Source organism: Coenobita brevimanus, chromosome 107 (assembly GCF_032717465.1).
Source record: "Coenobita brevimanus isolate Jiangsu-jjx chromosome 107, ASM3271746v2, whole genome shotgun sequence".
Classification (NCBI taxonomy): Eukaryota; Metazoa; Arthropoda; class Malacostraca; order Decapoda; family Coenobitidae; genus Coenobita; species Coenobita brevimanus.
Genome location: NC_137060.1, coordinates 15,565,834 through 15,580,631, shown reverse-complemented (window position 1 = coordinate 15,580,631; position 14,798 = coordinate 15,565,834). Strand labels below are relative to the sequence as shown.

The window sequence follows — 14,798 nt, the reverse complement described above, 5'->3', positions numbered from 1 at the left end:
TTTTTTGACAGTCAGACAAAAAACAATGAGTAAAATATGTTGTTAGAACGCCCTAGAGTGACCCTTTTGCATGTGGAGAGGTTGAAGAATGAGAGACTGACTAGAAGAGTATGTGCGAGTGAGGTGGAAGGAGAGAGGAGGAGGGGAAGACCAAGGATGATATGGAAGGATGAATTGGAGAGAGATATAGGAGAGAAGAGTGTGAACGTGAGGGAGGGTAGCCAAATAGCAAGTGAGAGGTCGACGTGGAGGCGATTTGTTTTAGGCCACCCTTTACGAGATGAAGGCGTCTGACAGTAGATAGACAGACAGATAGATAGATAGATACGGTGATCATCTAGTCTTTTATGTACTGAACTTCGATAGCGTAACCTAGGACCCCTACACTCCAAGAGGGATAGTATGAGACTGCCTCTTACCGTGTGTGTGTGTGTGTGTGTGTGTGTGTGTGTGTGTGTGTGTGTGTGTGTGTGTGTGTGTGTGTGTGTGTGTGTGTGTGTGTGTGTGTGTGTGTGTGAATAGTTTTGGTCACCTCAATTACGTCTATGTTGAATTCCAGAAGGCAGTGTCCATTTCCCTATATTTCTCGTCTGCTCATTTTAACTCTGCTCTGCTTCGTTATGTCTCCTGCAAATTTCAGTTTTCATTTCTTTAGCTATAATGTTTCTATTTCTTTTCCTTTTTTACTCATCCTAACTTTAATCCGCCAAGCTATCTCTAATTTTTCCCAATTTTAACTTTGCATATTCGCTTGGTCCATGTTCTGCTTTTTTCACGTTTAATTTGTTTCATTATGTCTTTTATTTGGTAATTATTTAAGTCTTCTTTAACTCGGTAATGTCTTCTTTCTCTCGGTTTTTCCTTATATCCACCTAGTAATATTTTTAAGGGGTCTTCGCTTAAGGCCTAAAAATATCCACATTGTCAAAAATAAATAAATGAATGAATAAATAAACTCCAGTTATTTATCGGCAAAATTTCTCCCTCTCGCTGCTAGAGTTTCTTCAAGAAATTATTCAAGCTGACGCAAGACGATATTATAAAGCTGAGAGAAAACCAAACATGTAAACCAGAAATTATCTCTATACCTATAAGCCTGGAACAACAACAACAACAACAACAGCAATAACAATAACACTTAACACTTTTCGTTGATATGGACGAGAGGATTTTTTTTTTTTTTTTAGCTAAAGGGAAAGTAATTACAGTCACAAAATTTTCATATATTTTACTTCACTTTCTGTCTCTTTGTACTCTTATTTCAGACCCATTTATTTGCTGAGTTACATATTTCTATTATTTTAACTTCTCTGTATTTTTATGCTATTATTCCAACTCATTCATTATTATCATAGGCCTATGGTAGAAAAAATGAAAGATAAAACATAACTGCCATCAATAATAATAATAATAATAATAATAATAATAATAATAATGATAATAATAATGTGGTTCAAAAACTGTATGTGTTTTCATATATATTCTTGGAGATTAACTGGCTTCAAAATTTATTGTAGACTAAATACAGTGTTAAAATATTTAGATGTGAATAAAAAAAAAATGCTAGTTATCAGTCGTTCCTTTGACACGTAGATACTAAGAGAGAGAGAGAGAGGGAGTGCAAAGAGTAGAGAGAGAGAGAGAGAGAGAGAGGGAAGGAAGGGAAGGGGAGGGGAGCGCTGGGTGTCGTAGGCGCAGAGTTTAAAGCTGAGAGAGAGAGAGAGAGAGAGAGAGAGAGAGAGAGAGAGAGAGAGAGAGAGAGAGAGAGAGAGATTGGGTTGCTTTTATTTTCAAGAGCTGATGTAAAGAGTGATAAATGGATCTGCTGATGAGTAAATTATTTAGTTGAGAGAGAGAGAGAGAGAGAGAGAGAGAGAGAGAGAGAGAGAGAGAGAGAGAGAGTCATCAGAGGGGCAAACACTTCAAGGAGACAAATAACAATTGCTGAGAAATGTTCCCTTAACTAATTCAGGCAGGAAAGTTGAGGAATGATAATATCCTTGTTTACTTTGAACCTCTCTCTCTCTCTCTCTCTCTCTCTCTCTCTCTCTCTCTCAATCTTTTTCTCCTGTTACTTGTCTCTCTATATCTTTCTTTTTAATCCCGCTCTGTGCCTTTAATACTCTCCAAGTCTGTCGCCTAGATTTGTCATTCTGTGTGTGTGTGTGTGTGTGTGTGTGTGTGTGTGAGAGAGAGAGAGAGAGAGAGAGAGAGAGAGAGAGAGAGAGAGAGAGAAAGAGAGAGTAGGTAAGACGGTAATTGTGAAAAACGTGGTCAGTTGGGCAAGATGATAAATGAGAGAGAGAGAGTGGGAGAGAGAAAGAAATCAGATGAATAAACTAGACCTGAATACCGAGAGAGAGAGAGAGAGAGAGAGAGAGAGAGAGAGAGAGAGAGAGAGAGAGAGAGAACTTCGATGTTTATACTAACTACATAAAAATCTCTATATGACTAAAATTATCCATCAGAAAAAACTTACACATTACAGACTGGAAAAACACGTGAAACCCCCCCCCCCGAAAAAAAAGACACGAATATATATTAATTCTACACCAAACAGAGTATCATTTAATAGGCTTTTAAGTGTTGCAGAAATATTGCATGATTTATTTGCAATCAGGTGAAAAGAAAAGCACTTAGTAGTTTTAGATTTTTGAGCTGAGAGAGAGAGAGAGAGAGAGAGAGAGAGAGAGAGAGAGAGAGAGAGAGAGGAGAAAAAATGATATCAAGACAAGTCGAAAGAAATGAGTGAAGAAAATCTGATCAAGAGAACACAAGAGCGAGTAAAAATAATTCTCTCTTACTCCTCCTTCTCACTCACTCTCTCTCTCTCTCTCTCTCTCTCTCTCTCTCTCTCTCTCGAGCCACTCACAGTATATCCTTGTTATAACTCTAAATTTTGGAAGTCTGAAGGGAAGCGGAAGAATTATGAAGAGTGGAGGTGGAGAGGTGGAGGAAGAGTGGAAGAAAGGAAGGTGGAGGGGTGAGAGGTGGGGGAAACAATGGAAGAAAGAGTGGGAAAGTGAGAGGTGGAAGAGATATAATGGAAGACTTGAAGGTAGAGTGGAAGGTGAGTGGAGGAGAGTGGAAGAATGAAAGATGGAAGCTTAATTGAAGAACTGAAGGTGGAATTAAGATGAGCAGAAGAGGTGGATGTGAAGGAGAGGTGGAAGAGTAACTAAAACAGAGCAACGAAGAGTTAAAGAAAGTGGAATGGAGGAATTAGTGGAGGAACAAAATTTTAGGTGGAATGGAAGACATAGCAACAGAACAAAAATGGAAGAACATGATTAAGAACAATGAGATAATAAAGATAACGTGGGAGAACGAAAGAACAATCAGGTGGAGAACAGAGTAAGGGAGAGAACAATAGGGAAAAAGCAAGGTAAAGAAAGAACAGTAGAATAAAAAGTAGAATAAAAAGAAGAGGAAGAACGAGAGGAGGAAGAACAAGGAAACGCAAAAGAAGAAAAGAAAAAGAAAAAAACAGCAGCGGAAGAAAGAGAAGTGGAAAAAGAAGAGAAAGAAGTGGCAGAAAGAGAGGATGAAGAACCAGAAGACAGAAGCGGCAGAGGAAGAAAATAAAAAGAAAGAGAAGAAGAAGAAGAAGAAGAAGAAGAAGAAGAAGAAGAAGAAGAAGAAGAAGAAGAAAGAGAAGAAGAAGAAGAAAGAGAAGAAGAAAGAGAAGAATGAGAAGAAGAAGTGGCAGAACAAGACAACGAAGAACGAGGAGGTCAAAAATAAATCCAAGAATATATTTTCACTTCAAACGAGAACATTTTCGTGACTACCAAATCACCATAACTTTCATTTTTTTTTTTTTTTACTCTCTCTCACTTTTATATTTTACTTAAACGAGAATGACCGGGATTTTTTTTCGGTAATATTTTTCGATATTTTGTGCTGTGTCCGAGACGTATTTTTTTTTTTTATTCTCTCTTATATATATATTTTTTCCATACCTTCGAAATTTTACTATCCAGAAATTCAGGAGCCCTCCCAAAAATCTTATATACATTTTATTTTAACCTTTTTTACAGATTTTTTTAAATTTATTTTTCCTACCTACAGACGATTTTCTTCAGCTTAGGAGAGATTTTTTTCAAGCTGGAGGGGTTAGATACAGGCTTCATTAACCCCTTCACGAGAGAGAGAGAGACAGACAGACAGACAGACAAAGATATCTAGACTGTGAAACTATCTAGGACACATGGACGGCTAAAGGTCATGGCTTGCTAGGACATGGAGCTGGCTAGGAACATCACAGGACACAGCGACTAGGACATGGATATGGCTAGGATATAACACATACTAGGACATATGTGAGGAAAAATTAGTTAGAACATAAAACTAGGACACAAAGTTAGCTTGGACAACGCTTAGGACAAATCAGGACATTAAAGGAAAATAAGTCATAGATATAGTAAGCTAGGACATGAGGACAGCTAGGACCGTTAAAGGACATCGTTTGCTAGGACACTAAGATAACTAGGAAGACTGGGAAGAATAATTTGTATACTGCTGGCTAGGACATCACTAGCAGGATTTATCACTGGACACACACACACACACACACACACACACACACACACACACACACACACACATCTTAACGAAACAGAAAATAGGACCTTGATAGCTAGGACATCAGGCTAGGAGTAACACAGGAGACAAATTGCTAGGACAGAGTGAACTAGGACATTATGCAAGACCACAGACCTCAACCTTACTAGGAGAGGACACCAGGACACAGAACTAGCTAGGACATTCACAGGCCCTAGTTGCTATTAAGTTAGCTAGGAAAACAGTAGCTAACACAAGGAAAAACACTGAGAGATGTAGCAAGGAATAGCAAGGAAAATCACAGGACACAGTTGGCTTAGAGTTGAAGCTAGCTAGGAAAACAGTATAGTAAAGACACAGACTATAACCTAGCTAGGACACTGACTAGGACACAGTTGACTAGGACACACTGAGGGACAATCACAAAACACAGCTTAATGGGACAAACACAGGTACAGCTAGGAAAACGCTAGGACGACACAGAGCACAATAAAGCTGAGATATGGAGACAGCTAGGACAACAATAGGACAATATAGGACACAGAAAACGTGACAATGTGACAAACCAGTACACAACAGCTACAAAAGGACAAAATTAAAGCCAGGACAAGAGGACAAAATGAAACGCAGGTAGCTTGTAAGTGGAATTTTAAGTATGACAAAATTAAACTCTAACCAGGACAACAGGACAAAACAAAGGACAAAGAACACTGGTTAGTTAGGGCAGTACTAGGACGACAGTATATACAAGCTAGGACAGTAAGACATAGAGCACAGGAGACGAGAACAACAGGACAAAACAACAAGCAAGCCAGGACAAAGGTAACCAGGACAACAGTAAGCACAAAATGAAACATCCCACTAGAACAACAATAACTAGGAAAAAACTGCTACGATAAAATAACTGAGACATAGGTTGGATAGAATATGAAAAACGAGCTAGAACGGTGAACAAAAATCATGGGCTAGAATTAGGACTGAACGCGATATAACTGTTCTAGATAAGCTGGGACATGACACCCATAGCTAGCATATGACACCAGCTAGGACATCTGACTAGGACATGTGACAGGATGATTAGGACATGAAAGGAGGCTAAGATTTGACGAGACTAACTAGGGTACGACAGGAGTAGCTAGGACATGGCACTTCTAGATGACATGACACTGAGCTGGACACAAGACGATTTCATTCATCCTTGGAGAGATTTTTCAGAGTGTAGGGGGTTTGATATAGCCTTAATAAATTCTTCCAGTACTACAGATAAAGAAAATCCCTCAAGAAAACCGTCTGTGGGGCAGCAAGAATAAAGGATTAAAAAGCGTCCTCGGGTTGAAGGGACTGGGGATATGTCACACCTCATATTGTAAAATGAGCGACACAAAATCAAATTACGCAAGAGACAAAGCCAGCAATTCCACCCCTTCCACAAAAACGACACACACGCCTAAAAACGACATGACAAGCCTAAAAGCGACATGACACGTCTAACAAGCAAATTACAAGCTTAATTATGACAAGGTGGGAGGGGGTGGGGGCGTTGGAAGGAAGGTGGGGTGGGGTGTGGGTAAGGGAGGGACGCTCACCCCTCGTACGACACTTTTTCCAGGCGTGTGACACCCAGAGACACACAACTTCCAGACGCACGATACCATATACACAAAATGCTACTGTGACTTCTAAATTTCCTTTTAAAAAACGTTATTGTGAATTTCAAATAGACGATAGCTGCTTTCAAAATGTGACCGTGCTCTACAAAAATGCAAAAAAAAAAAAAAAGTATATTACCGCAACTTCCAGACGTACGACAACTTTTGAAAAATGGGACCCAAGCTTTCAAATATACACTAACTTCTTCAGAAATAATATCGTGGTTTCCAATACACGATAACGACTAAAAAAGAGAGAGAGAAAAAATTTTATCAGGACTTTCCAATACACAACTTCTCTCAAAAAATATATATACAAACTTGGCTTCCAAACGTACGAGGTGAAATCCAAAAAAGCTGAAGCCATTGCAGAGAACGCATGAAGTCACACGAGCCACGAAAAATGTCTTAGCAATAAAAAAAATCACAAGCTAAACTACACACACACACACACACACACACACACACACACACCAGACTACGGGGATCAGCACCAAAAATTCTTCCTTTAAAGGTGGGCGACCTCACAACCTACACAGTCTGGACAACACTTTCGCAAAATACATCGCTGCTTTACATCACAAAGTACAGTGTCGCTCTGACCACATGCAACATCGCCAAATACAACGCTTCTTTTCTCACACTGTTGCGCTTACCATTTACAACGCAGCAAAATACTAAGTTGCTGCTATCCCTGTCTTATCATCTCAACGCTGCGTCCGTACTAGTTAAATCATCGGGTAATTAACTCCCAGATGAGAGGCCCTTAAACACGTCTTACACAGTGGGTCTTGAGATGCCCTAACACCTCTCCCTTAGCGATTTATTTTGCGTTCTACACCTCGATGTCATCTGGGGTCTTATGGATGAAGGATATGAATTCAAGACGAGAGAAGGTAAGGTCTAATAGGCAAAAATAAATCGCTTAGGAAAAGGTGTTACGGAGTCTCCTTTTTATTCCTTCGTTACGATGACATATTTTGTAGTTATAATTACCAGATATTTATATTTCACCATTACAGATTTATGTTTATCTGTTTATCTATCTATCTACTTTACCCTCGCTATCTATCTACTTGGCTGATTTTTGTGCAAAGAGAGAGAGAGAGAGAGAGAGAGAGAGAGAGAGAGAGTTAAAAAAAAAAAAATCGCTTCTCCTAACCCTTATAACACTAAAATTAAAATACTGGACCAGTTTCTTACCACATAACTTCCTCTTTCACCATCCATATAAAATCCAGTGTTGTCTTGCCTTCTGATTGTCTGGTCCTTTCGTTAATCCGAGTTACTTATTAATTTCTTATTTTTCTTCGTTTTTTTACACCCGTTGTGGTTTACTCTCCTTTCAGTGACTCTCTCTCTCTCTCTCTCTCTCTCACACACACACACACACACACACACACACACACACACACACACACACATTTTCCAGTATATTATTTCAATTCTTTGCAGACCACTATGTTTACCTTTACTTATATATTCAACCACTCTGTTTCTCTTTATTTAATAGTCTTTGAATACTCTGAAAACTCTCTCTCTCTCTCTCTCTCTCTCTCTCTCTCTCTCTCCCTCAGGTAGTATGGACGCGGTCAGTTTTTTTTTTTTAAGTTTCTCATGTCTATTTTTTTTCTGATTTAGTGATTTTTATCATTTAATTATTGGCTATTTTTTTTTCTTTTCGCATTTTCTATTTTATTTGCGTAGTTTTGTCCATTATTCTTTTTTTGTTCTGTGTAGAATCCTGTATGTGTTTTGGTTTGGTCTATTTATATCTATTTTTTTTCCTCAAATTTGGTACTTTTCTTCTCCATGTGTTTCAGTTTTCTGGGTATTTCATTTTTTTATTTTTCAACATATTCTCTATTACGTGTTTAATTTTCAACCCATACCTTTTTCTGTGTAAATAAAACATCTTAAAACACCTTTTTTTTTTTTTTTAATGGTTTGCGGTGTAAAAGTTCCGAAGTTTTTTTTTTTTTAATTGTTATTACTCATCTCCGTAGAATTTAATATATCTCTAAGCTATTTCACGTATTACATTTTTCTTTTTGAGCTCGGAAAAGATGAACGGGTCTTCGTCAAAGGCAAAGGGTACTGATCTGAAAATATATACTGTATCACTCGCCACTTTCTCCACTTCCACCACAGTAGCTGCCGTCACTGCCATAATCACTACCACTATCGCATTGACAGTCACTATCGTCCAGTACCACCACCACAGTTACTATCAAAATGTCACCACCACAATCGCAAAGAACCACCACAATCTTCCGCTAGTACTACCACTATCACAATCGCCGTCACTAGCAGAGTCGTTAAAGCACCACCACAATCACCATCGCGAGAAGAGAACCACATTTACAACACATCCAACAGAGCTGAATGCAAGTTAGGATGATAGGGCAAGAGAAAGAAAAAAAAAAAACGAAAAAAAAAGTGTATTACAAATCGTGCATGTCATTCATTTACTACTGTTGTCACATATTAATAGTATTACATTTATTTTAGGATTTTGCCTTTACATATAACAATTTCAATTTTTTATTTTATTTTAGAGTAATTAAATTGTGACACTACTGTTTTTTCATTACTTTTTTTTCGATCTTTAATATTTTTGTCGTTTCCTTCTCTTCCACGGAATATTTATGCTGATTTGTGGCACTATTTTTTTTTTCTTCTTTCCACCTCGTCACTGTCCAACACCAAGGTTAAGTAATACACCTTAGCACATCAGTATTTATCAGTGTTTATGTATGAGCCTCGGTTTCTTATCTCGAACAAACTGTATGCATGAGGTCGCCGCAGCTAGTAATATTATAGATGTGCATATATATATATATATATATATATATATATATATATATATATATATATATATATATATATATATACATCAATTGAGTCTTGTATGCTTAACTATGCCTTCAACAATTTCATACAGGCATTTTTTTTTTTTTAGTTTGCTGTATGCTTAAGTGTGCAATCCGGTAATTCAGATAAATGCTGCTTCTAATTTGCTTCATAATTGTGCATGTAGCTAGTAATCTCATATAAATGAATTTCCCAATTTGTTTTATATATACTGTACACTCGCATTAAAAAAAAAAAAAAAAAATCCCTCAGTCTTTGCCATGCTGGTATTCATACTGTGACACTGTGGCTTTCATACCTACTGGCAGAGTTAGATTAAGGTCAATTTCCAACACCATACTGATGCATAACAGTACGTGCAATTATTTGAGACAAGAAGTAAACATGAGTACGCATATAACTACTGGAATAAAAACATCTCACTAGAGTCAGACGTCGGTTCATGACGAAAACAAGTAGCTATTAACTCTATATAAACAACGCTGAATATAGTCACGTGGTGTCGTTCAAGGCAAGAAGTAAATATACGACAGGTAGGTAAGTCTTGTAGGAATATTTAACAATTTTCTGAGTTAACACCAATATTATTTCGTAAACTAATTGTCAAGAATAATTATAAATCACAAATCCAAAAACACTGATAATTATGTAAACTGTTGTTCCTAAAAATTAAAAAGTAAACATATAGAGGTGAGCACTGTAAGAATATTAAGCACATTTTTCTCAATTAACATCCTTCAATACTCACATTCTACCAATATATAAATAAAATAGAAAATAATGAAAAGCATATCGAATCACTCATGTCTAAAAAGTTACATATTTCTGTTCATATGTATACACTGTTACATACTGGAAAAAAAAAAAAAACTAGGCATATTTTTTTCGAACACCAAAAATATTCATACACCAAATTTTTCAAAACGATCAATTTAACACGTATCCAAACACTGATGTATTAAGTGTACCGTTTATAAGTATAAGTAAGGTAAGTATACACGAGCGAGGTGTTTGTGTCCTTGCAACAGTTTATTTCGTCAATCCTTGCAACAATTTATTTCCTACGTCCTTGCAACAATTTATTTCCTATGTCCTTGCAACAGTTTATTTCCCCAGTCCTTGCAACAATTTATTTCGTCAGTCCTTGCAACAGTTTATTTCGTCAGTCCTTGCAACAATTTATTTCCTCAGACCTTGTAACAATTTTTCCTCAGTTTATTCAGCTAATAGAACAACGGCGATAAGGAGCGGCTGTGTACGTATATGGCGAAGAATAAAGATATCTCAAATTTTACGCACGACAGGTATGGATATATGAGATACAAATTTTCTTAACTTGGCCTCATTAGAAAAACTGGAGACCATTGGCTTTGGCTAAATTCGTATTATAATAAACTTTTTCTGGAGTTTAGTTTTTCTCCATCTCTCTCTCGGTCCGCAGTCACACCCATCGACCCTCTCTCTCTCTCTCTCTCTCTCTCGGCAGCCTCTGCATCTGTTCATCTCATAAGGTAAAGTTACATTAAGCTTGATAATATTTTTTTTTTCCCCTCTCGTTAAGATTTATTTTTTTCCCTTTTGGTTGTGACTTTTTCCCTTTCTGTTTTTGGAGTCTCGGGATTATTTTTGAAGAATTACTGCCTTCCAGAAACAAATCTTAATTTGAGTGTATTTATATATGAATTTCTTACACATCACTTAAGTATTTCCAAATTTTCTCACTGGAATATCAACCTGGTTGTCGTAAATCTTAGGAGAAAAAAATCCATCTATGATTATATTTACGTACGGAAAGTCAGTAGTTACCATATTTACCCATGGGCAAGAAATAAACCGCATACACATTTTTTTTTTTTTTCCATGGAGTTTACATTAATCTCACGCTGATGATTCCACGTGACTTGAAACTGGTAAACTGAGAGGTCTGATGTGACGGCAAAGTGTGGCTGAAAGTTCAAAGTCTTCATTATCCCCATTTAAATTGGCGTTAAATTTAAGGAGTCTGGATAATTTCCCCTGTAACTCGACGTAAACGGTGACAAAAATGCCTTCGACGCAACCAGACTCCTTAATTTCGCCTTAATATGCTTTTCACTGACGCCAAAGATCAAAATTTTCATCGTCCTTGGCTCACACACCTTGATTCTCGCGAGGTCTTATTATTGCCCTAGTTCGTGCTGCCTCAGGACGATTTTATTCGGCTCAAGGGGAGAGCTGATTCTTAGCTCGTTAAATCCGATGGTGATTTTTTACTGCGTTTCCTTCAGACGATTTTGCTAAGCTTAGGGGAGATCTGACTCACTTCCTCGTATGCTCTTAATCTGGTGACTCACTGGTTAATTTCTTGCTATCCCCAGACGATTTTATTCATCTTAGGGGAGGCCTCTTGTAGTGAAGGGGTCAGTGAAGGAAGGCTACATCTAACCCCTCCAGTTCCCAAGGTCTCTCCCAGGCTGAGTAAAACTGCCTGATGGTAGCAAGGAAAAATAAAATATAGAAAAATCGTCACGGCAAGAAGAGTTAACCTACTGTGCAAAATTTATCCCGTTGGTGTAAACTTGAACACTATAAAAAATTATTTCACTTTGCATTCACGATTCAATAAGCCTGCAAACTAACACATTCACCTTGCATTCCCGATTCAATGTTGCATGCAGGATAAAGTAATGTTTATGTGGGGTCTGAATCTAAATGTGAAATCTGAATCTATCACTCATACACACCCCCTCTGTCTACCGTCACTGTGGGAATGATGTGTGGCTTTTGTGTGTGTGAGTGAGGTTTGTTTGGCTTTGCAACTGCGTATATGTTAGGCCTCATTGGGTTCCGTAAGTGCGTTGCTCAGAGTGCGTAAATCCTGGGGCAAAATTCACAACCAATTTCCAGTCGCAACTACGGTATCTTTTCTTGCAGGAGGAACAGGGAAGGGAAAATGCTGGGTCTACTCATTATCTCTTGTTCCCTCTACAAAAAGAAATGTTAGTTACGAGGGAAAAAGCATCGTAACTTAAGTCTTTTCTCTGCAGGCGGGAAAAAAATGCAGGTTGTCCCGCGTCTTTGGTTCTTTCCACAAACACATATTAAGTTAGGACATGGAACAGATTGGGAACAAGTTTGTGAATTTCTTATTGATACTCAGGCTCCCCTAACTCACTCAGCTGAATAAATTCGTCTTGCGTGGACTGAAACAAGAACATGCCAGTAGAGTAGTCCCAAGCGTGTGAGGGTTTAAGCAAATTTGTACCCCCGTCAGAGTGTTGTGTTCTGGGATAACGAGGATTAGTTTTTATGATTTAATTGGTGCGTCGTCTTTGCGGTTACGAGGCTGTTAAAGTTACCGCGGTTGGGAAGGTAGGGCGAGTAAACAGGAGACACAAGCTTGACGCCGTGCAAATCAGCTAAGAGGTAATATAATGCCTGATTAATCTGATCGTAACTCTTAATGTGAGACGAAGTTTTTTTTCTGGGGGGGAGGGGGAACCGACACACACACACACACACACACACACACACACACACACACAACCAAGACACATGGTGGTTTACACGCAAGCACGCGACTTTCTTCCCTCATACCAGCACACATATTACGCACTGTATTATTCTTGCCACATCCAAACTATTTTTATTCCTGCTGCCGCCTGACGATTGTATTCAGCCTTAGTAGTGACGAAAGGTAATTGAAAAAAAAAAAAAAACAAGAAAAAAAGACTGAATCAACAGAGTCCCTTGTACACCATCAACATTAGAACTTATATTTTGTTCAGCTTCAGACAATAATTTTTTTCTTGGAGGAAAATATTACAGCATCGAAAAAAAAAATTACGAACACAGTATTTCACTCAGGCTAACATCTGACTTATTTTCTTCCTTTTTTTTTTCTTTATTTTCAGCTTTGAGAAACACATCACAATAAGGAGCTCTGGGAAGAACATTGTATTAATTATCCAGTTCGTCAAGTGATACTGTGAAACTCCGAGAATCACTACAGTAAAAACGGCATCTCTTGAACTTTACTGCCTTATTACGAACTTTGGTATTTTATCCCGGGTGACGTCAGACTGATTTATTAAGCTCTCGGACACCTATCACAGCAATGAGAGGTTCAAAACTAAGTCCACATGTAAGCTTTGATCAGGAATTTGGAACTGCGTATTTCATCCAAGCTGAAGACGGGTTTCAGCTTACACAGACTCTATGCAGTTAGGGTTTGAAGGCTGCAATGAATCTGAAGAACACTGAAAATTCATCAGAAACAAAGAACCAAAACTTGATAAAATGTTGGAAGTATTCAAGTTCCAGACTAAGTTAAGTGTTTATAGGAAAAATAGCAAGATGCTTGAATATGCACCTAAAGAAAAAGAAAAGGAAAAGTTCGATGGTCCTGGGGTAAGAGTTTACGAGGAACTTTTTTTTTTTTTTTTTTAGTAACCTTCATGGCACGGTCATAGTTGAATGATCTTAGAGTGGAGGAAGAGGATAGTTTGGATGTTCAGTTGATTCGTGGCTGCCTCAGGTCTCGTGAGAGTGGGGGCTGGCAAAAAGTTTAATGAGGTAGTACTCGCTGGCTGACTTCTTAATTACCGCAATAATCGTGAATCAGGAGTTGCTCGTTAATTCTCTAAGATTTTTTTTTACTTTTTTTTTGTGATGGATGGACTCGACTCGTGGTGGTTGCACTGGGAACCGCAAAGGGGAAAAAAGTGCTGTGTGTCCGAGTGTGGTGTTGGAGGGCAGGTGAAGTGGCCCGCCCCCACCCTGATCGTGAAGGTGTTAGGGCGGGGACGGTGTGGGCGTGAGGGCGGTAGCAGTGCACATGTGGCCGCCACCAGGCCTAAGCCGCCGCCTCCGCCATCACCTGCCTCACCCACGGTACAAAATGGCCGCCACGGGGTTGCCGAACGTGGTTCTGGCCGGGCCGTCCGCCCCACTTGTTTAATTTCCAAAAATTACTACCAATTAAGAGGCAGAGCCTGGCAGCACCAATGAGGGCTCACCAGGGGTGTTACGGACCTGCGCAATAACTGCTGCGCCTTATCACCCCCTCCCCCCCTCTCCCCGCGGCGGCACCACCGACTTTCCCGCCTCGTGGCCGCCGCCGCCGCTGCCGTCGCCCTCCCTGCACCTAACAACTGAAGGTGGTTGTCTTACTGTGGCAGGTGGTGCAGAGGTGATGCTGTGGTGCGCTGATGCGGTGGAGTGGAGGCGGTGGTGCAGCGGCCTGGATCCGAGTGGCCCTCCCGTACCGGTACATGATGCCATCACCTGAGAGGAGCAGAGCGGTGCGGTGGTCCTGGTGTGGTACACGGTACACTGGAGCCCCTCCCGCCCTCACACCCCGCCACGTCACTGACTGACTGAGTGCCCCTCACCACACCACACCACACCACACTGGCTGGTGCGGTGTGGTGTGGTGTGGTGCCGCCACACTACCACACCGCCGCGCCCCGCGCCTCCGCCCGCCAGGGAGGCTCACACGCGAGTGTGGCTGCCGCGCCGCCAGCCCCGCCACGGCCCCGGCCCTGCCCGCGCACGCGCCCCGCCCCGCCACCACCGCGCCGCGCAGCCGCCCACTGGCTGGCCACCCACTGGCCCCGCCTACGCCCCGCCCACGGACACGCCCCGTGGGGTCCGGGCCAACCCCCGCCCGCTGTCCTGCGGGGCCGGGTGGCCAGTGCTCCAGCGGCCGCCGCCTCCCGCACCGCCACACTG

The 14,798-nt window shown here is 40.1% G+C and overlaps 1 long non-coding RNA gene across 1 annotated transcript in view; it reads right to left on the bottom strand.

Annotated features, from left to right (window-relative positions):
• LOC145416804 (uncharacterized) overlaps positions 1 to 14,425 on the bottom strand; it is a 52,560-nt gene extending 38,135 nt beyond the window's left edge. The window contains exon 1 of the long non-coding RNA XR_013900332.1: positions 14,238 to 14,425. This is a non-coding gene — a long non-coding RNA (uncharacterized LOC145416804). The remainder of the gene's footprint in view (positions 1 to 14,237) is intronic.
• Positions 14,426 to 14,798: the final 373 nt, after the last annotated feature.